The following is a 24,250-nucleotide window of genomic DNA, read 5'->3' as shown; positions in this document are numbered from 1 at the left end:
TTTGAAGCAATGGGGAATTCACATCATCCCATTCTCTTGCAGCCTGTGTGCTGCAGCCTAATGGGCTGATGGGAAGAGGCATTCTCAAGTATCAGCGTCAGCGCTGTAATGGGTCTATAGGAGGACAGGAATGAGCCAGGACCACTGCATGCCGGAGGCCCAGCAGTCCTCCTCATTCTCCGGTGCAGTGTTGCACAAACCTGCTGAGAGAACTGCGTCATTACGACCCTCACAAACATGCGGAGACAGGGGCTCCTCACTTAGCCCAACGATCACTTAGCCACGGAGCTGCGAGGAGACGCCGAAGCCCGCGGAGAGCAGGAGGTGTTTGTGGAGTTATTCAAACATTTACAGAGCCAATAACTCCTCTAAATCTGCCAGGATGTTTCATATTTACACGTGATGCTCCGAACCCTCACACACACACAAACAGTAACATAGCAGCGAAAAAATAAAAATTAGCGCTCAATGACATAATGACATCCTCTTTGCATCTCAGCTGGTGTCGGCTTTAGACATGAACATGGAGGGTTGAAGATGGGACTTTATTAGACATAATTGTGCAGATGATAAAAAAAATGTTCTGCTGGCATCATTAAGAAAAGTGCAAACATCCAAAACTGACAAAAAAGCCTTTTAAAAGGTGTGAACCCACAAGCATATGTGTATATACTGTATGTACTGTATGTGGAAACGCGTGTATCTATACATGGATGAGCAGAAAAAAGTACATGTGTATAGGCTATGTATGATTTAATGTGACTATAAATATCTATAGAATAAGATTGTATACGGGTGAATATAAATAAACATTGTATATAATGTCTGCTTTTACATATAGATGAATACAGGGACTCAGGGTGATTAATACTCGGGTTTACCACAATTTATATTTATAAAATTCTTACTATTAACTTGTGCAACCTTTTAAATATGTCAAGTTTTTTATTTTCTTTCATATTTTATAACGAAGGTCCAACTGTAAAAAATAGTATTGAGTTCAAGGGGTAGGCGTTCACGCGTTTTTTACTTCTTCCTACTCCTTTTTCGAGCGTGACACATTTCTATTAGATTCATTAATTCTCGTTTACTTTGTTTACGATTCACGGTACATTTATTATTATGTGATTATTATTTCTATTTTTTATGTTATTGATTTATTATTCTGCTGTTTTATTTTAATTTTTTGTGCTTATGTTCGAAATAAAACATATCAATCAATTTAAAATAAATGTACTTCACCTGCTTGCACCACAATCAAATCTCTGTCTTTTTTTTAACCGATAAGCAAAAAGGGTAAACAAAATGAAATAACATGCACCACTGAATAGTTCAAGATAACAGACCTACAGGACATGACTTACCACAAAATATACTTTGAACCTGTTACAAATTTTATATCGTACATGATAATTATTCATCCGGAATATGTTGAAGAGCACCATGAACAAGAATAATGTTTAAAAACCTTAAACAGCTGATGCCTTTCCCCCTCCGTCCAGCTTTTGTAGAGGTCGCCAGAGCGGACCGTCGTACTCTGCCTTGGTTTTACACGAGAGGCCCTTTCTGAGACAATCCAGGGCAAATGGGGCAATGTGGGGATCGATCTGGCAACCTTCAACAGGAGGGCAACTGACTTTGAAGGGCTAACTAGTTTCAACCAAGACCTTCACACCTTGTCTCATCGTAAAATGTGAAGCAGGCAACAGGAACTACTGGTTTATATTCATAATGGACATTGGTGTAGAAATCATTTCATGCTGAAAGGGCTTGACATGCAATTGTGACATGAAGGACACAAGCTAACCTGGGGATTCAAATTTAAGGCAAATAATTGTGTTTTTTTAACACCAGAATTTTAATGCCTGAATCTAACTGGTGGCCTAGATCAGTGGTTCCCAACCTTTTTTCCATGGAGCCCCCCCTACTTGTGTCTAAGACCAGCCGGGCCCCCCGACCCGTACGTACTAGCACTAAAATAGTCTTTAATTGGAAAAATGAACATAATTATGTTTTTTTGATACATTTCTCTTTGGTTTACCCTGTACTTTGTTTTTCTTACCTTCCTTTTGTGTCACCAATGTATAAAATACACACAAATAACTGCAAGGATATACAAATATTTCTGAAAAATGTCTCTTTTAATATGAGAGCAACATTTTTTTTACATTTTTCCTTTAACAACCTGTCGGAGTAGTAGAATGATTAAATTTTGAATAATGATATAATAATACGTTTTAAAGTTTTTATCCTGATAAATAACTTAGTATTTTAAAATGACCAAAATATATATATATATATATATATATATATATATATATATATATATATATATTTCGAAAAGCAGCTGGTACATTTCAGTTTAAAATAATATCTTGAGATTGTTTTTCAGTTAGTTATGACATAAGTGGTTCAGTTAGATCAGGTTTAAATATTTTTACTATTTTATGAAATACAATTATTATTGTATGTAGAAGAGCTGACGAGACTATATGACAAATTCAGTAATATTCTTGTAATGACATCAAATAAAAAGCTGCTAAATGTAAACGCTGAACCAAACCTACAGATACTAACTTATCTCGGCTCTTTAGAGGTTTTTAGATCTTTGGTTTGTTTTCAGGCTTTCACTCAAACAATATGTCTGAATGTCAATCTTCTTTCAATCCACCTTCGTAAAACACACGTGGTGGGAGCACAGTGTGTTTTTATATATATTTTTTTGCTAATTCAAACAGTGTTGGACAAAAAAAAAACGAGTTTCTTTGAAGCCACTTTGAGGCCTTGTCTCCGATAATATCAGCAGAGGAATAAATGATGTTTATGGGCTTTAGAAATATCCGCATAATACAGTCTCAGTCAGAACTACTGACACCTCTGATTTCATGTATTTCTAGTCATTTGTATGAACAAAAGGGGGCTTGGAGAATAATGCAGTTGTCATAGGATAAGAAACCAGCTAGAAACAGGGAAATGAGACAAACAGCTGCAGATCATGAATGCATTCACATATTTGATCAAATTACAATCCCCAGTTAACCTTGCATCCATGTTTTTGGGCTGTAAGGGAACGTTGGAGAACCCACAGAGCCACAGTACAGGGAGAACATGCGACTCCTCACAGAAGAAGGGCTGCAGCCTGTCCTCACCGTCATTGGGCAAGAGATGACTGGAGATCAGACTGGCAGTCCATGACAGTTAGAAAATTAGACAATCATACACACGCACACTTTCAGGATCAATGAAGATTTACCAATCAACCTACGATGTATCTTGACTGTGAGAGGAAGCCACAGTACACAGAGAAAACATACTGCTGTAAAATCTCAGTTATTCAAATCACTGCAATCCTGGTGAGCTTTAAAAGAAGGTCATCCGACTTATTTCTTCTTTTTTTTTTGTCTGCATATATATTAATGGTTAATACCAAGTTGGTAAAAACCTAAGGCATATATATGCATTTTTAATATATCATATATTTATTTTATTAATAATAAATATGTGTATATATATATATATATATATATATATATATATATATATATATATATATATATATATATATATATATATATATATATATATATATATATTTATTTATTTTTAAATGTGAAGGGGATTAGGGGGGGGGGGTCGGAAAACAGGGAAACACACAACTGGCACACAAGCCTTAGCCACAAGACTAGGCTACTGCGATTGATTATCTGTCCCCCAAAACTGTGGAGTGAGCATGTAGGTGAGTGAGCAGGTGTGTATGTCTGTTTAACTGTGTGTGTGTAAAGTCAAAACAAGGCTCTACCTGAACTGTAACTATAGTGGAGGAGGGAGGGTGCAGCCCTGCCCCCCCAGACACCAGCCACCCCACAGAGGGCCAGAAGAGGGCGGGAGGAAACCCCCCGCCAGCAAGGCCCGCCCCCTCACAGTGAAGGGGACGGGCCGCTCAATTTATTTTGTAAATTGAGCGGCTTTATTCGTGATGCCAAATATTCCATACTGGGGCAGCAGATTGGGGGAATATCGTGGCATTCCCAAGAGAGCTGAGAAATATTATTTCATTATGGTGTCATGGGTCTGCCCCAGGGCCTCGGCTGGTTACATCAGAAATGAGGACGGATTGACCGATTTGATTGGAATCAATCTAAGATAGCAGTCGTTAGCACCACAGCTTAGCATCATTGAATGTAAAACAACAGAAGAAAACGCTTTAGGTCACGTTGGTTTCTGAAGAGCTGTTTTTAAGCCCTTTTTTCTTTGAAAGGGCAGTATCATGTTACTCGAGAAACTGATTGGAAGACACCTCCCGTATGTCAATCAAAGTTAGCTTTGCTTATTAGCTCCTTAAGCCGATCCCCGATGAAATATCCGCAGAGCTGCCATCAGACATTTACAGCGGACCGTTTACCATGTTTACTTGAAATTTAAAAATAACATTTGCTTTTAGCCAACGCTGGGTGGTTGCTTTGCTAAGCAGAGTCACATGATGCTTACGGATGAGGAGGCTATAACATTGGTTGAGCCGACTGTCAATCAATTATATTAAAAATAAAAGTAAGGCTTTATGAAAATTCTCCTGGTGCAAAAACATTCACCCCATCAGAGTGTTGTTTTGTTTTTTTACTTGTAAATATGTTAATCTTTGCTCTAAAGTTGGACATTTTAACATAGGAGTCAATAGAGATTGACTCGCTTTGCAGCCAGCCTCTAGTGGTCAGTCGAGGAACTGCAACGAATCTTAGTTCTGCATGAGACTCAATGCGAACGTAAGATGGTTCGTGCTTGGTTAGCATGAGCTAAGCCAAGTTTAAATGGTTAAAATGAACTAAAGTGTGGTTTTCCAGCCAGCTTCCAGGCCTGCTCCCTACGCCTGTTTGCAACGGGATGCTTCATAAAACCTATGGACGATGTCACAGGGGGTCTGTCCACCTCTTATACTATAGTCTCTGGTTGTACCGAGCTTCAGCTCATGAACTAATCCACATGATATTCGTGGGTAGGGACACGTACTGTGGACCTTTGAGAGCCAAAGAAGTGCGACTAGACCGTGGTGCTGCTTTAAACATAAGAATACTTTTCACATCTGTTTCATGATACTGGTTTCAAGAAGGATGATTAAATCCAGAGGTTCAAATGAACACCTGCTAAACTAAAACATATTTGTTAGTAATGTAACCTGGCTGAAGAAAAAACAGCTAAATATTATTATTATTATTTTTTTTTTTAATATTAGATAGTGTAGTGCTTTTTATTAGAAAATTTGGACACTTGAGTGCCAAAAAATAGTTGCATCCCTAGAATGTAAATGTACAAAGAGCAGATCTTTGTCTTCTTCAGTCTATGTTGAAATACTTTCACTGGTTTTGAGGAAATCGGCTGTCAAGCAGCAGTATCTGATTTATGTAAATCAACCCTGCGCCTTTAATCACTCTGTTTGGCGCAGGCGGCTGAGCAGGAAGTTTGACCACTGCATCAACAAACAGTCACCAACGGCTGGGTAGTTTCATCCACTGGAAGAGATCACAGCGGCGGAAAAGCAAAAACATCCATTGAGTCCTGCATCCTTTTTTATAACGATGCCGTCTCCCAACATGGCGACTGTGAGGCTGTGAGAAGCAGAATAAAAAAACATCTATTAGGGTAGTAATTGCTGCACGATTAGCAGACGTGCTGTTTGGCATGGCTTTAGGTTTTTCAGCAGAGTTTGGAAGAAATACACCTACTGGAGCCTCCTGATACAATAGAGCTGCCTGGGTGGCCATACATCCTGCATGTCTTACTCCCTTTCCCCCTCTCTTTTCCTCTTTCTCCACCCACCCCTGCGGTTCTCTCCCTCTATCAATCCTTCCCCCTCCTCTGGCTGTCTGGACTGGGACCAGCTGGCTTCATTAGAGGCCTCCTCCATTCCACATTGCCTGGTTTTGTCTGTTGCACATTTTTCGACTGTTTTATCTTAAGCGCTGTCCATCCCTGGACCCTCATACATATTTTCTTGGCATTTCTACAGCCACACAACTGGCTTCTAATGAAACAATCCATGAGTCCATTGTACAGCTTTTCTTATTTTAATTAATCTTTGTGTCTCCCACCTCCTCTTTTCGCTTTTTGGATCCTCATTGTTTGCAATCACTGCGAGTGGATGAATTTTAATGGTCTGAGAGAGCTGCAGCAGTTTGAAAGAACATCAAAAGTCAATCGCTACCTGTGCAGTTGGTAAGTTTCGTCCCTCGTCACCAAAGCAAAGAGTTAGAATTCATTTTTAACATAATAACTATTCAAAAGAGAATTAAAAACTGTTTACAGTGGTCTCCCTTATCCACAGTTTCTTTTTAAATCCGTTCTAAATCCATGTAATCTTTTAAAAGCCTCAATAACTGAGAAGTCAAACAGTGTTTTCTGTCACTATGTTTCTGTTTGACGGAGCTCTCCTGCTGGATGACATCCTCCTTCGCCGGAGCACCAGCGACTTAACACCCTGCTTTTTTTTTCCCAGTTTGTCATTATTTGGTTTGGAGGGATAACAGGACTGGTGACTAGACCACAGATGGTTGTGTTGATTGTTTCTTGATAGGGTAAGGTTGAAACGCAGATGGCATAGTGAAAACTGATGTCTTCAAAGAGCAGGAAGCAACACGGGCTAAAAAGCCTTCTCTGTGTAAACCTTCGAGGACAACTCCCGCCAACAAAGTTAACACTGAGAGAGGTTAAGAGAACGGAGATGAATGTGCTGCTGCCGTTAGGCCCAGACGACGTCTGCACAGTTCTCCTCCCGGATTATTAACCGATAGGTTCATATTCTTGTTGAGATTAATACAATCTGGAGTGTCCATGTATATATGGTGCAGGTAGGGTCCCTACAGACAAACTGTGGTCGTTTTAAATTCGCATTTGCACAGAAAATGTATAAAATGGACTGCTTTTACAGTAATTTCCATCCAGTCGCTGCTATCTTGTCCTAAATGTTTCTTATTCCTCCTGTTAAGGTCCTGTTTTTACAGGCTGCTTTGTTTTAGTTCCTTATTTCATTGTGAGTTCAGTTCTGGTTTGATGACATCCGTGCTCATCTCTCCTGAGCGTCCACCCGTGTGGCTCATCAGCGTCTGTATTTGTCTCATTTCTTTATAAGCGTATTTGTCTGTACTTGTGCTCTCATGAAACAATCGCTCATCCCAATCAAAGTACCGATTCTGTTCAAAGTCTGAATCCGGATGAGTTCAGTCTTGTGCATAAAGAATAAAAGAACTTTATAACAGTTGTGCAACAAAGTGTAGTTTTCCTGCAAGAAGATAGTGTTTCATAATGGAGCCTATTAATGTTCAAAGAGTCTTAATTTCAGAGTGTTAATAAATAAATAGGTTTATATGGAGGTCTATTCTCCTTCCTCTGGCTCTGTTTTGCTGTCTTGTTTTTAGTGTTCTGGTTGTTGGTGTCAAGGCCCATTTCCCAGACTTCAGAGACTGTGTTTACATGCAGTCAATAACCTTTTTAAAATCCGAATATTGGCAATAACCCGAATTTGCACGGCCATGTAAACACCATTAACCCCTTTGAATAACCCGAATTTGCTCATATTCAGGTTTTTAAAAACCCCAATATGACCCCTGGGTTACTCCTTTTAAAACTTGAATATTCGGTCATGTAAACGCCTAACAGGATATCCCCATCAAACGGAACATGAATTTGTTTTCTGCGCATGTTCTGTTCGCAAGGAATCCTGGTCTTTTGAGTCCAGGACGTTCTTATAAACACGGAGAAACGTAAGACCAGGCCACACTTTTGGAGTGAGGAGGAGACTAATCACTTCATAAATGTAATGAAGGATATGAACATTTTGGCATTTGTAGACGGTAGAAAGTACCGGGATAGTGAGATTTAAAAGAAGGTGAGCGTTGTGAAAAATTGCGCGAAGCAGCATTTGTTTTGAATTTGGATACAGGAAGAGGAAGCGGAAATGACGGGAATTGCGTCATGTTGTTCTCCATGCGTCGCTGGTTTGATGGAGATATCCCGAATGATTAATCACCATGTATACAGGGATAACCCTTTTGCTCACGCATGTAAACGGAATATTCCGAATGTTTCAGTAACCGGAATATTAGCAATAACCCGAATTTTGACTGCATGTAAACGTAGTCAGAGAGAACAGCAGACCTGGGCATTCCTGTGTCACCTCACAAGTTCAAGAGAAGAAGAAGAGTTTTCCAGTCAACATGCCATTCGGAAAATCAAACAAGAGGACATTTTATAAGGATTATATACTTGTGGGAAGAAGAAGAGTTTCTGGATTCTACTGAGTGGTTATATAGCCATGATTGAAGTCAGAGGGAGACGATAGATCACATAAAATCTCAGTCAAATGCCACAAACTCTCATCTCTGATGTATTTACGTACTGTATGTCTGTCCATGGTCAGGTGACACGGTGGGTGACCGTCTTGGTCCCTGAATGTCTTTAGCGTATGTATGAGGTCAGATTCAGCTTCATCACAATACTTCCTTCACATCTCCGCTCTGCAGCCACCACAGAGTCCGCCAACACGGCGGATCTCTCCTTGACATCCTGAAAGCCATGTTGATTAGTGAACTCTTCAATTCTACTCTTCAATCTTCGAGGTAAGGCGTTTGCGGTTACCGGCAGTGGTGGACAGTAACGGAGTAAATTTACTTGAGTACTGTACTTAAGTACATATCCAGAGGATTTGTACTTTACTTGAGTATTAGATTTCTTTGGTACTTATTACTCTTACTTGAATACATTTCCAAGACAAATATTTTTACTTTTACTCAAGTAAATTTCTAGGAAGGCTGAAAAGTACTCGTTACTTTCAGGTCTGCTCTTTTTTCTTCTTCCCTAAAATCCTATTGGACACAAGCTGTTTTTGTCAAAGTAGGAGACCTATCACAGTGCACGCTCTCCACTGGGATGTACGTAAAGCGGAAATACGTCAAGCCTCCTCAAAACGATACCGCCAAAGTAGCCTGCGTTTGTCAAGACAGAGCCGCAACAAGTCAAGACATACCGCAACAACGGCTACGCCTGCGTCAGGAGAAGAAAGACAATTCTACTTAACCTACTCTCTTCTGTTTCTGGTAAAACTGGCAAAAATGAATAATATTAATCCTCTCATTAATTTCATGAGCAACTGAACTTATTCAGTCTTCAAGTCCAAAGTGGGATGTTGTGTTTTATGCTAAATGTATTCTCACATTGCCAAAGCATGGCAAAATATTTTTGTAATAAATACCAAAAGAGACATGCAAGAATCCCCCGTTCATTTAGGTCAAAGAATTTAAGATAAAACATTTAAAATGTCATTTATCTCAGAACCTCATGTGCGGTTTTTCCTCTCTGGTTGAATTCTCTCTTTGTGCTTATTGCACACGGCTGCCTGGTGGAAAGATTGCAAATGATGCTTTATTTATGCTGTGCCATTATTTATTTATTTGATTATTTTGTAAATTATTTATCTATTGAATTATTAATTCTTCTTCATGACTTTTCCCTGCATTATTCATGACTTAATTTGAGATTATTGCATGAAGATGCTGCATTGTTGCGGCGTTGAGCTGTCAGACAAGGATATTAAATCTCCCCTCTCAGGCCATCTTTTTGGTTGAAGGGGAAAGAAGTCGGAAAATGGCCCTGAAAGCTCACTATTAACATGCAAACTGTCGTCACACCGGCGAGCGGCGGCGTGATTAGTCAGTCTCCCAGAAAACACTCAATTACCCTCTGATTGATCGTCTTCAGACAAACGCGCCAGAGAGAGAAAGGTCATTCCTTACACGTTAGTTACTGCAGCGGCCGCTGGCGGAGATGCACATTTTATCACCTGGTTGTTGCATTAAAGTCACATCAAACTCCATTAGACAACCAAGTTGGTGTTCTTTAACCACAAGTAGGGGATATCGGTTACATATACCTTTATTTTTATAGTCGTTTTGAAGTTTTACTAATAAAATAAATAAATATATCTTTCTAATTTAAAAAAAAATGTATTTACAGTGGTCCTCCATGCAGCTGGCTATTTTTGGAGACGAGATGTCCTGTATTAAGGGATTACAGTTTGAGTACTGGAGTCTGACTTGAGCCACCTGATCCTCCAAACGAACAGCTACTCTGAATGTTGGTCGATAGGAGCCGGTTTCGGCCCATTAAAGGTAGGGTAAGCAATTCTAAGAGATTTCAGACCTCAAACACCTTTTGACACGTTCAGTGGACATCTCCTCACTATACGCTACAGTCAAATAAAACTATATAAAACCACAGATCTACGCATTTTTACATATACAGATGATGTGGGGTGTTCTGGTAACTGTATCGGGAGACTATTGCGACCAGTTTTACATTTGCCCCCCCTCACCTTGCGCAACAGCTGGGTCCTTTGTGTCAGATCATGTGCCAGAGCTGACATGAGGATGAGCAGAGCTCTGCTCGTACCCGCCGCTCTCACCTGCAGCTCCACCTCCACCTGCTGGTAACAACCACCAGTCGGGTGGGCGGGGCGCCGGTCCCAGCGAACCCCTGCTGGTCCTGGTTTAAGCTCCGGCAGCACTTGTTTCAGATGTTTCAGTTCATCTGAAACGAGGTTGTTTGGACAGATTCTATAAGAATAACTGACTAAGTTTACATGCAGTCAAAATTGGGGTTATTGCTAATATTCCGGTTACTGAAACATTCGGAATATTCCGTTTCCATGCGTGAGCAAACAGGGTTATCCCTGTATTCATGGTAATTAATCATTTGGAATATGTGGATCAAACCAGCGACGCACGAAGAACATCATGACGCAATTCCCCTCATCTCTGCTTCTTCTTCCTGTATCCAAATTCAAAACAAATGCTGCTTCGCCCAACTTTTCGCTCACCTTCTTTTAAATCTTGCTATCCCCGTACTTTCTACCGTCTACAAATACCAAAATGTTCATATCCTTCATTACATTTATGAAGTGATTAGTCTGCTCCTCACTCCAAAAGTGTGGCGTGGTCTTGCGTTTCTCCGTGTTTATAAGAACTTCCTGGACTCAAAAGACCAGGATTCCTTGCGAACAGAGCATGCGCAGAAAACAAATTCATGTTCCGTTTGATCGGGATATCCCGTTAGGCGTTTACATGACCGAATATTCGGGTTTTAAAAGGAGTAACCCAGGGGTCATATTCGGATTTTTAAAAACCTGAGTATGAGCAAATTCGGGTTATTCAAAGGGGTTATTGGTGTTTACATGGCCGTGCAAATTCGGGTTATTGCCAATATTCGGGTTTTAAAAGGGTTATTGACTGCATGTAAACGCAGTCACTGTTGTTTGGATTTGAGGACTGATTTCTCTTTCACGCTGTTGTACCTCGGACACATTCCACAAGGACTCAGTAAAGATGACACATATCTTTTGAAGATATTTGTGGTCGCAAGTAAAAAAGCAATAACGAAGTCCTGGCTTCAGAAGAACCCCCCCCCCACCGCCGCCTTCATCAACATAACCAACTCTATTTGCCTAACGGAAAAAATGACTTTCACTCTTCGACTCCAAAAGGACAAAGGGGACATGTACTGGTGTAAATGGGATTGTTATAACCACATAGACCAGGGGTCGGCAACCCAAAATGTTGAAAGAGCCATATTGGACCAAAAACACAAAAAACAAATATGTCTGGCGCCGCGAAAAATGAACACATGCTGCATGTATCATCTATGAAGATTTCTTTTTTCATTATGCACTTCGAATAAAAGCCGAAATGTTGAGAAAAAAGTCGAAATGTTGAGAAAAAAGTCGAAATGTTGAGAAAAAAAGTCGAAATGTTGAGAAAAAAAGTCGAAATGTCGACAAAAAAGATGAAATCTCGAAATTTATTGTTGAAGTACAATCTCGAGAAAAATGTCGAAATGTTGAGAAAAAATTCGAAATGTCGAGAAAAAATTCGAAATGTTGAGAAAAAAGTCAAAAATTTCTGAAAAAAGTCAAAATGTCGAGATTAATGTTGAAGTACAATGTCAAGAAAAAAGTCGAAATGTCGAGAAAAAAGTCGAAATGTCGAGATTAAAAAGGAAAGGAAAAAGGAAGAAAAAAAGAGAAAAAAAAAGAAGAAGAAAAAAGAAAAAAGGGGAAAAAAAGAAAAAAAGGAAAAAAAGAGAAAAAAAGAAGAAAAAAAAGGTCAAACATTTTTGAAAAAGCTCCAGTAGCCACTAGGGCGGCGCCAAAGAGCCGCATGCGGCTCTGGAGCCGCGGGTTGCCGACCCCTGACATAGACACTCAATAATTCTAACTCTTAGCTATCTGAGATGAGCTGACCACTGAACTGTACTTCTAATCTTGTTTTTTTCTTATATTGACTGGATTGTACATTGTCTCGCCCCACACCTCTTTGCTGTTGTTGTTTTTTGTTCTGCTTGATTGTCTTGTGGAAAAATTGAAAAATAAAAGTTTAAAAAAAAAAGAATAACCGTTGTTAGGGTCATAAGGTATAAAAAGCTTAGGTAGATCTATGGGGGAAAGCACCTTCTAACGTGAGTGAAAACTGGTTCACTCTGGGCTAGGTGATTTGAAGTAAGGCACTCTTTGTTTGGTAACGATGTAGGCCTAGGTTTATTGTTGTGAGGTAAATTGTCATGTGTTACCTGTTTGCAATGTTGTTATTGCGCTATTAGTCAAATAATTAATCTGGAATTATAATCCATTCATCTAAAATGCCAAAAAAAAAAGCTTAGGTAACCAAGGTAACTGAACCAAACAGGGTTTTCCAGCTCGCATCGAGACCTTCATTCTCTATATCTGCCCATTTTTGGATTAACTGGGGTTGGGTGGCATCATTTCTTACCAACATGGCACCTCATAGAGAGATTTAAAAAAAGGCTTCAGATGTATTAAAACTTCAGAAAAAAAACATGTGTGACATCACAAATGGTTTGCCCGGTTCTTTTTATACAGTCTGTGATCCTGTCAGAGATGGCTTTAAGTGTTGTTTCATAGAACGATTGAGCTCAAAGTGGTTATTCATTTATGCTTTTAAACTCAGGATGTAACAACAAAACACTCCCATTTATTCATGTATAAATATACATCGGATTTCTATGGCATTTGTTTAATTTATAGGTTCATAAAGCTCCTTTTTATAACCAATGGGATATCACTTAAAATAATCGTAAACATGATTTTCATCGGAAGCTCGATGCAGGTATCCATTAATGGTTTGCTTCGTCTGAATATTTATATAAAGCCATAATCTGCTTTCGCCTCAGCACATAACACACGCGGTATAGATACTATAAAGCTGCTCGCTAATCCACAGCTGAAGTCGAGTCATCCGGATACGTTATGTTTGGTCCTGCAGGAGCACTGCTATTATAGGAATTTGGAAACTTCTCACACCCGTCAGTCTTAGTTGCTTTTCATCTCGACAATATAAAAGCTTATTTCAGGGCTGACTCCGCTGCGAGTCACAGCTGAGACGAGCATCTTTTAAAGACCTTTAAAAGGGGAAATCCTGCTGTTTACCGTTTGGAAAGCAAATCGATTTCCTTGCTTCTTAAGTAAATGTAAATAATCCAATGTTGCAGGCTTTGCTTTATTATCAATCCATCCTTGAAATGTGGAACTTACATTTCAGATATATAAATATATATATAGACCCTGGTAACTTAATCTCTGCATCAAAGAATATATACGTTTTTCTGTGAGACGTTTTTAAAAGCCCGTTGTTGTCCTGTGCGCATTACTGACAGTTCAATTCATATCAGCCGACATCTCCTAAGCGCTTCACGCCGGATCAGGACTGCGCTGTTATCTGAATTGGAAGTGGGAAACTAAAGGAACCTGTCATGTTTCATTCAGAGAGAAGAGGTGTGCGCCGCAGCGTCTGATGTATGTGCTGCAGAGATAACAGTCCCGTGGCGGCACGCTGGGGCAACAGAAGTATTCCTCTTCATCACACCGGCGCTGCCACCAGCACTTCAACAAAGATAATAACTGTTTATGCGCAGCCCATCTCAAAGCAGCACCATCCTCTTAAAAGCTCTGAGAAAGCGATCTGTTCTCCTGCTCTGCAGGGTGACGAGTGTTAACATGTCAGATGTTGGCAGATATTGTCAAATCGTTAGCTGTTCTCATCAAAAAACATTTATGAGAACACCACAGTTGATTTTATTTGACATCCATGAAGCAAGATCAGTCACCGAAATAACATACCGTAATCACAAATACATTAAACCTTTTGTGTTTTGAATTCTCAACTTGGGAGAAGAACAAGGCGTCAACAATCAATAGTGATTAGCTAAGGTGATAAGTACAGTTGTGAGTAGCACTTCTAAACAGCCAACAAAACCCTGTGGTATTGTGTACATATACTTATTTGTGTCGAGTCTCTGCAATTTAAGCATTCAGGTGGAATTTCACACCAAAAAAAGACAGCAGTGATGACCCACGACCGTTAGAGACAGATGCTTGTGAGCGGTACCGCTGACTGGATCCTGCACTTCGTTAGCAAGACGGATAAATAAAAGCAACACAAGGCCTTGCCTGGATAAAACTGAGCCACGTATGTTCATATCATGAGACAAACCTCTGGAGCGCTGCAGACAGAGCTGCAACTAAAAAAATAATCTATTGACTGTTCAGGTGATTAATCGACTCATCAGATTATAAATAAATCATTTTATATAACTATATTATTTAAGGTATGTTCCAGCTAACAAGCAGCTATTGAAGATGATTTCTTCAGTCGAAAATAATGTGATTGATTATTAAACTTTTAAACGTTGCTGCTCATAAAACTTTTGACTTTACACACAAACAGTTACACAGACATAGACTGCGTTTAATAACCCTTTTAAAACCTGAATATTAGCAATAACCCGGTTTTTCATGGCCATGTAAACACCATTAACCCCTTTGAATAACCCGAATTTGCTCATATTCAGGTTTTTAAAAACCCGAATATGACCCCTGGGTTAGTCCTTTTAAAACCTGAATATTCGGTCATGTAAACGCCAAAAAGAATATCCCCATCAAACGGAACATGAATTTGTTTTCTGCGCATGCTCTGTTCACAAGGAATCCTGGTCTTTTGAGTCCAGGAAGTTCTTCTAAAACACTGCGAAACGCAAGACCAGGAGGAGACTAATCACTTCATAAATGTAATGAAGGATATGAACATTTCTGCAGATCTCAAAGGCTTGTGTGCCCGTTGTGCGTTTCCCTGTGTTTTTCTCGTTTCAGACTAGCAGCGGATGTCACCCCTCACCCCGACCCCCCCCTCCCCTTCACATTAAAAAAAGAAAAAAAAAGAAAAAAAATATATATATATATGTATACAGTATATATATGTATACAGTATATATATATATATATATATATATATATATATATATATATATATATATATATATATATATATATATGATATATTAAAATGTATATTATATATTAAAAATGCATGTATATGCCTTAGGTTTTTACCAACTTGGTATTAACCATTAATATATATGCAGACAAAAAGAAAAAAGAAAGAAAAGAAAAATGTGTCAAAAAAGGCAGGTGAACTGACGAGTTCCTCTGCCAGGCCGTTGGGTTCAACCATCCCTGTCATCACTTCACACTAACGCCTGATGTGCTCCGTACACAAACATCTGCCTTAATGACCCCCCCCCCCCCAAACTCGTGACTGACTTGACTATAAAAAGTAGATGAAACTGTAAATCATGAGACGTATTGTAAAATGTACTTCTGTCTTCCCGTGCGCCGTAATGAAGCAGTCATTATGATTATTTTATAGGACCGAAGTTTTTAAAAACTACAAGAATGCATTACTCTGCATAATGAACAGATGTTGTGGCAACAAGCACATACATTATGCATAAAAAATTATTTCAATTTTGATTGTAGACGCTGATTTATTGAGACAAGCTGAGCTTACAACAGTAATGGATTTAGGATGTGCTTTTGTTGTGTTATTTCCATAATTAATAATAGGAAGGCAGCACATTATATATGCTTTGTATTCATAAAGATGAGAGGGTTTGAGTTATAACAGATAAAATACCACTTGGTGAACTTTAAAACCAAGCTGGATTAATTATACATACAACTTAAACTTGTCTGAATGACAAATAAGACGCAAATTCTTCTAATGCCTTATTGCTTGTTGTCTCCATTTTGATCTGCTAAAGGGAAAAAGTAAAAAAAATGAGCTAAAATGAAGGAAAGGGGGGATAATTATCCCAGCATGATGTACTGTACAATAACAGGAAGTCATGCCGATCCCTTCGCTATATTTATCTCTCTGATCCGGAGAAAAGGCGTACATTAGCCTCAGAGGGAACGAAGTTATAAGACAGATGCGTCGCGTTCTGATGTGGTCAGATCTAGTTCAGCTGAGTTCATTGGGATTTTATTTATATCGTCCTGTTTCACCACAAAAATCACAGCTGGGAAGTTTTTATGAATTCAAAAAAAGCATAGATCGCGTCTTCTCACGTTCGCTCCCGGAAAAACCTAAAGAGCCAAATTCAAACGTCTCCTTTGACGGCTGTCGTTATGAATCTGCATCAAATGCATCAGGAAGCCTGTCTGTATTTAGTGTGTTTGGCATGTGATTTAATATTTATGACTCAAGATATACGTTTTAAACATCTTTAGATTGTGGGATAATGTTGGAGAATGTTTTATATTTCTGTGATCAAAAAATCCCATCTAAAGGTCAGACCCAGTCATCTTTAACATCCTCAACCCAGGTTGCTTCTCGGCCCAATAACGTATAATAATACATTTATTCCACATAACACAAATCTTCCTTCTGCATAGAAATAATGAGTGTTACTGTGTATATTAAAATACTTTTTTTGTTTGTTTAAACTGCTCCTTTTTAGTTCACTTTTTGGGGGAATTATGAAAATAACATTTATGCACTTTAAAGCACATATTTTGGTGTCTTGAATGGCTATCAAATGAAACACACTGGCACCACACATGCTGAGTTTTTGTGAATTACAACGTGTAACGTTACACAGGGCCGGCCCGAGCCTCCATGAGGCCCAAAGCAAAATTAGATTTTGGGGCCCTCTATTCCAGCCAATATTGATCGTTGATCATTCACACACCTACAATGAACTCAGTGCAGCTCTGTCAGGGTTGTTTACATCCTGTTGACAGCCTGACATCTTTACACATGTATGTGTTACACGTTGAAATGATGCTGTTGCTGCATCTCCAAAAATAATCAGAAACATAAGTTATACCAATGCAACACGAATATTATCAATTAATGACTGATGAATCATTTCCAGGGTCCACATATGGTTTTTAATCTCAAAGGCATTAGTGGCCTGGCTTTGATTTGCACAACATTCCAACGTGTTGGTTTCAAAAAAGTGCAGCAGCAATGTGCAACAAGATGTTGTAGTGCAAGAAAAGTGAAAATGTGCAACAACAAATAACAAATAAAGCTTAAACATGAAAAAAAACGTCATGTTTATTCCCACCTGAGCCTGCTGCAACCGCCGCTCCTGCTGACGGCAGACTGGGGAGAAAAAACACATTTCTTTGCTCTGATGAAGTCTGAATGAGGAGGGCAGATATGAGACTTAGACGGGGCCGTTCTTGTTTTGGTGTAGGGATGACAGCAACTGTTTTTTAGTGATAAAATGCCGGTTTGAGACCAATCGCTCTTCGTCCTGCTAACATCCAGCCGGATACTACATTACTTTTGCGCATTTATATATTTTTTCAAAATGATTTAGTCAGAAGTCATCTCGTAACCCCAAGGCTGAGAGCGGCTTGGCTTATGCGAGATAATACTGCTCGCAAATGGTGACGTTAATGTTTGCTATTTAACATTAACAAAAACTTCATTTTGATGAAAAAATACATTGAAAATATATAGGGCCAAACCCAAGAAACAACTCAAAGTTATAGCTTCACAAATACAAACATCTTATTATGATTGAGATAACTGTTAAAAGATGCATTTCTCTCGATTTTAGCTCATTTGCTGTTAACGGCTAGGCTACACAAATCTCGTTGATAAACATTAGCCTACCAAGCAAGCCATGATGCAAACATACCTTCATCTCTGCATTTTTTTATCCTCTTCCTTTCTTTTTGTTTTTCTCTGCCCCTGATGGATATGTCCTTTTTTTCCGACATTGTTTCGTCTAACGACCTGGGTTTTGAATGCACAGTGTGCATGTCAGGAGGTACAGCGTTACCTTCGTTACCTTCGCTGCACCAGTGCAGCGAAGCTTTCGCTACAGAGGCAGTAATAATCCCTAGGTAAGCAGAAGCACTCGTAACAACCACTTGTGTTGTTGTACGATAATATATCTTAGATTATATAGAATTCCCTATTTACACATGGAAAAAAACAAATTCTTCTGTTGTTTTTTTTTGCTCTTGGGGGCCCCCCAGTGGCCTCGGGGCCCTAAACCGGCGCTTAGTTGGCTTATGCCTTCGGCCGGCTCTGACGTAACATCATCAAAATGTTCAGAGAATCTGAGGAAATCTCTGTGTGCACAGGACAAGGCTGAAAATCAGCACTGGATGTCTGTGATCTTTGGGCCTTTAGGTGGCACTTTGTTCTAAACAAGTTTGATCCACTCAGGAAAACCTCTAGAAATCACAGCGTGAGGTCAGGAGAGACTGGAAGCTGTACTGGACCGTCTGCAGACCAGAACTTATACCAAATAAAAGCAATTAAACTGGTCTCAGACATGTACAGTATGGACTGAAAGAGGAGGATGACCAAACAATGGCGAACATCGCCCTGTCCCAGCTTTTTAAAGATATACTTGTAGGCTACCATCAAATTCAAAACTACCTTTTTTACATTTCCTCAGCTTAAACATTGAATATATTTTCTGTTTCGTTTTTAATTCTCTGCTTTGTGGACAGTGTAAATTATAGCTGTGTCATCCACTATTCTGCTATTCTGAAAACCTTTTTTTGCAGTTTTATTAAATTATTATACTTTTCTTTTTTTCATACCATCTAACATAACAATAATACAGCTAAAATAGACATGGCATGCTTTTTTGGGGGTTTTAAAGTGATGCAGCGTCGAATTTTTACCTGAGATGTCATTGTAAGCTCAAAAAAGCTTCAGCTTCACAGCTTTTACAACAAACCTCAACAGAGATGTTGGCGTGGAATCTTTCCCGTCGTGGTTCTTCTGGTTAACTTTCATTCTCTGGATCTAATTTTGGCTCCAACATGTTCAGCAGGATTTCCTGACTGAAACTTAACGAAGCACCCTGAAGTCGACCTGCCAGAAGACGCTTTAAAGCCTCCAAACATCCGACTGATCGACGACAACCTCTCATTCTTCAGGAAGTTTTATCACTTTTCTCATGCAGTTAAAAACTATTTGGAGGCATCATGGATGCAAAGCTGACGTGGAAGTACCAAGATTAGACGAAAATGGCCATCTCATGCCAAATGTAGGTGTTTCTAACTGAGATTATTTTATTTCATTTTTATTTTTTTGCTTATCTCGGTTCTAATATGACCCCGGTTGGATCCGGCACATCTGGTCACACCTGTGCTGGACGCTCTCGTGCAGATGCCTGGCAGACGGAGCAGAACCTGGTGGAACAAGTCCAGCCTCTGCTACAGGAGGAGCTACATGAAGTGGGACAGCTTTGGGCTCCACACAGTAGAATTAATAATTTGAAGACACATAGTCGGTGAATAATTGATTCCAGCCCCGAGGATGGTTAGGAGCAGGGTAAAAGACTAATAAATCATTTGTGGTGCTGCCAGTTGTCACTTTCAGTTATTTCTGGGTTTGTGATAAACTGCTGCACCTGCCAGCTGCAGGTCCCGCAGTTCCTCGCAGGCAGCGCAACGTGACGACTTCACCCAAACTTTGCTCTCGGCCATGCCTGATTAAAAAACAGCTGCCCTTTAGCAGGAGCGATGAATGTAGAGAAGAAGAAGGACTTAAATAATAATTGAAACCAACAGAACCACTTGTTTAAAGTATTCTTAGCAAAGTCAAGTCTGTACGATTTTTCATGTTAACCTGAAAATCAAATTATATATCATTCATATATATATATATATATATATATATAGATATATATATATATATTTATTTTTTTTATATATATATATATACACACACACACTTAGTGGGAGGATCTCAAATGTCCATATTTGCAGTGACAGAACTCACTAGAGTTTCTCTCACCTCATGTTTTCTCTTCCTGTGGATCTTGACTGACTGACTGCCTGACAGGTGACAGCTGATTGACGGACTGAGCTGCTTCAACGCAACGAAAAACGTGATCATGTGCAAAATGAATAAATAAAACCAACTTCTGGCAAGTGCAAGCATCGTCATGGGGTCACGTTTTACTTCCTGTTTGCTTGAATTCGGCAGCTGGAATATTGTAATGGTAAGAGACGGCATCTCAACGTGTAGAGACGTCTTTTTAACACATCACAGGTGTTGACGTATGTGAGACTTGTCAAAAATGTTTTTTCTGTCGGGTTAAACCGGGTGAACAGTGCTGCACCACACGGTTCAGGACTTTTTCAACTAATGAACAAACAAAAACCCCTTTTAAATCTGAGAAACAATAATCCGTCAGAGCTACTTTTGGTGTGTAACATGCTTGTGTGACGTGTTTCATGCAGTTATTGTAGAAGGACATTTTTTTTTAAAGATTTTTTTGGGCTTTTTTGGTATCTAAAGTATACAGACAGGAAGAGGGTAGAGAGAGAGAATGGGGACGACATGCAGCAAAGGTGTGCAGGCCTGGATTCGAACATGCGACCGCTGCAGGAGGACTGTAGCCTCAGTACATGAGTGCTTCTTCTTCGCTGTTCTAAAAGCCAGTTACACAGTCTTGTTTTTGTAAATTACCATTTTGCTCACCAGGTGAAAACTTTCCACGTAAGTTATCGGACTGAACTAGCGACCCAGCATTAGTGTTTTGACGGCATAATGGCGTCACATGCTCATTACTGTATACAAGGCTGCAGTTTCCAGAAGTGGTCATGCAAACTTTAAGCATTTGACGAGGTGCTATGTGAAAAAAATCCCCAGTTTAATAATAATAACTGAGAGATGTGGGACAGGTGAATACTGCTGACCAGCAGGGGAATCTTCCAGCCAGGGCACAGCAAGAGTAACCCAAGCAAAAATAAGCAGCATATGGAAGGTTTTTAAAAAAAAAAAACATCTTGATTTGATATAAATATTTCATAGGCCTGCAGCTTTCCTCAAAATGAGCCCTGTTACCACGTGGATGTGGGATTGTGCTCTTCTGACTGAGAGACGTTACGGATATTAATGATCCTGAACTGAAATCACAGCGTTTCAAGACTGAAACTGAAACTGACATTTTTTTTTCCACTTTTTGAAACATCTTCCTGTCAAATCCCAAAAAATAATACATTTTACTATTCTCACAATTTTTCAGTTAACCACCTCAGTCCAGCTGTTGGAGATGGTATCTGAAAAGAGAGGACTTTCATTGGCCTTTAGCTTCACCCATTCTGACGTAATTACAGGCTTCTTGAGATGTGCTGCGGGGGTGGCCCACGGGGAAAAAATGCAAAACAATAAAATATGAGGATACCGATAAATAAAAGGGAAAGAGGGTTTACAAGACTGGGCAGATCATTCAGTATTACATATTGAGAAGTTAATGTTTGTTTATGAACTCTTAATGGGGCAAAACAGATCTACTGTAGGAGAGATAGAAGTTCAAGCAAATTAATTATTATTCATGTTCCACTGTGTATTGTGGAGCACAGGAGTAGCAGCACGGAGAGATGTGGGACAGGTGAATACTGCTGACCAGCAGGGGAATCTTCCAGCCTGGGCACAGCACAGCAAGAGTAACCCAATGAGTATGAGAGATTTAAGTTAGATGGCTGAAAATAAGCAGAATATGGACGGTTTAAGAAAAAAAACCCATCTTGATTTGATATGAATATTTCATAGGCCTGCAGTTTCCTCAAAATGAGCCACATTACCAGTTGGATGTTGGAGTGTGCTGTTCTGACTGAGAGACGTTACAGATATTAATGATTCTGACCTTAAATCACAGCGTTTAAGTCATCTTGGCAACACTAGCCACTATAAACCTATAGGAATGTTAAACAAAAACCCTTTATAGGGCGAGTTACCATATACGGTAATTTCCGTGGACATGAAAAACTACTTTCCCCACACTTCTCAGTGAGGTGTTGAAGTCATGTGAGTTAATCCTGCCAATCAGCACAGATCATGCTCTGTCACAGACAGTGTCATCATGGCATCTGACCAATCAGCAGTGTCCTGGAGAAGCGGGAACTTCATTGATTTTCAAGAAGGGGAAATTTCACATTTATGCTTCTACCTTCTTCCACACAAAGGTTTATAAAGCTGAAACTAACCATGCTAAGTTGATGACACTCACGCAGTATGTGTTTGAATGATGGTGCTAACTGATGAGATAAGTGTTTGTGCAGAATTAGTGAAATCAATGAAATAGTTAGCATGAATAATGGTGACCCCATATATGATCATACGCCCCTGTGTGGTAAAACTAGTGCAAGTGACTGAGGAACCTTTTATAGACATATGCCAGATACTCTAGTAAGCCATACTTTGTGTATTTCTTTTACAAATACACCCCCTTATGGTCAAACTAGTTCAAGTGACACTGTCCTTTTGTAGACATATGCCCGGTGCCAGAGCCGTCCGGGAGATTTGCGAGGCCCTGCGCGAAATGGCCAGGGGGGGCCCTCGCGCGTTTGCGTAGCGAGCGCGCGCAAAATTTTTGGGTTTTTCGAAAAACCCAAAAATGTTTGGGTTTTTCGGGTTGGATCGGGTGTCTATATGCGCAATTTTAACTCTCCAATTAGCAAAATACTGGATACCTTCCCCTGCCTCATCATCATCTCTTGCCTCGACGCGGGGCTGCTTCAGACCCGGTCGGATTGGTGATTTTTCTAACAAATTTATCAAACGAGCCTTTCAGAGAGGCATTAAACTCTTTAAATCCATTTTCTTTAGTTTTTTTCTTTTTTCGTCCCCTGATGGAAATTTCCTGAATCTGTCTCGTTCTCTCGACATTGTGTGACAGTTTGTTCCAACTCCACCATCTGGATCAGAGCAGCTTGTGTCAACGCGCTTGGTCTGATCAGTTGTATTGAACAACAGACACGCGCATCATTGCACATATATTTATTGATATGCACAGACTAGTACACATTTAGGTCTGTAATCGCACACCCCTTGCGGCGGCCCTGCCCGGTGCATCTAGTAAGTCATACTTCGGGTGTTTTCGTTTTACAAATAGCGCATTATAAGGTAAGACAATATTGGATGTTGCATTGGAAGTTGCCACAGATTTGTATAGCATAATATCAGTACCACCATTAATTTTAATGCTATTCTTCACTTCTTGTTCTGTGGCATGGTCAATGGCATGATCAACCTGCCTGCTGCTGGTGGAGAGAGAGGGTCAGGAGGTGATTGGACTGATTGGACGAAATATCTATGGATGGAGAAAAAGAGAAGCCCTATAAGTCAAGTTATACCATTTATGGAGAAAAGTTCTAATATCTCTATGAAGAGAGTATCATAAATATTATGTTGTATGTGTTTTTTGTATTTTTATACATATCCAATGTATGGGTACAATTTCACCCACAATGGGCAAGTAACCATACATGGTAACTTCAGTGTTAGATACAATGTTACTCGCGATGGGCAAGGAACCATATATGGTAACTTCTTTGACTTTGATTGCATCAAGAATAAAAAAAAAAATGAAAAAAAGAAAAATTGAAAAATACTCTGGTAGTAGCCCCCAATAACACTCTAGGGTTGAAATTGTACATTTCCAAATATTTCAATGAGTGCCCTATAAAGGGTTAAAAACATCACGACTAAGATGTTCCTGAATTGTGCTGTTTGTTCTGTCTGGTACACAAATAAACTGAAAGATTTTTTTTTTCTATTAAACTTGACAAACAAAAGACACTTTGACAAAACTCTCGCGCCGAGCTGATCCTTCTTAAAGTATCACCTGTGCCCAAAGCCTGACACATCTCATTTCTTAGTACCATAAACCAGATAGCTGCACATTCTTTCATTATAATGAACACAGGCACTATTTATGTCAAGTCAATGCCTGTGCTGTTTCGCAGCTGAAACACACACAACAGCAGCGAAAGTGAATTAATTCACAGATGAAAATAGTTCTCAACAAATTCACTTAATTTCTAAAGAACATTTGTTCAAAATTAAACTGCAGCTTTTACATTTATGAC

This window comes from Cololabis saira, chromosome 3, assembly GCF_033807715.1.
Source record: "Cololabis saira isolate AMF1-May2022 chromosome 3, fColSai1.1, whole genome shotgun sequence".
NCBI classification, from domain to species: domain Eukaryota; kingdom Metazoa; phylum Chordata; class Actinopteri; order Beloniformes; family Belonidae; genus Cololabis; species Cololabis saira.
Note: the sequence above shows the minus strand (reverse complement) of the source record.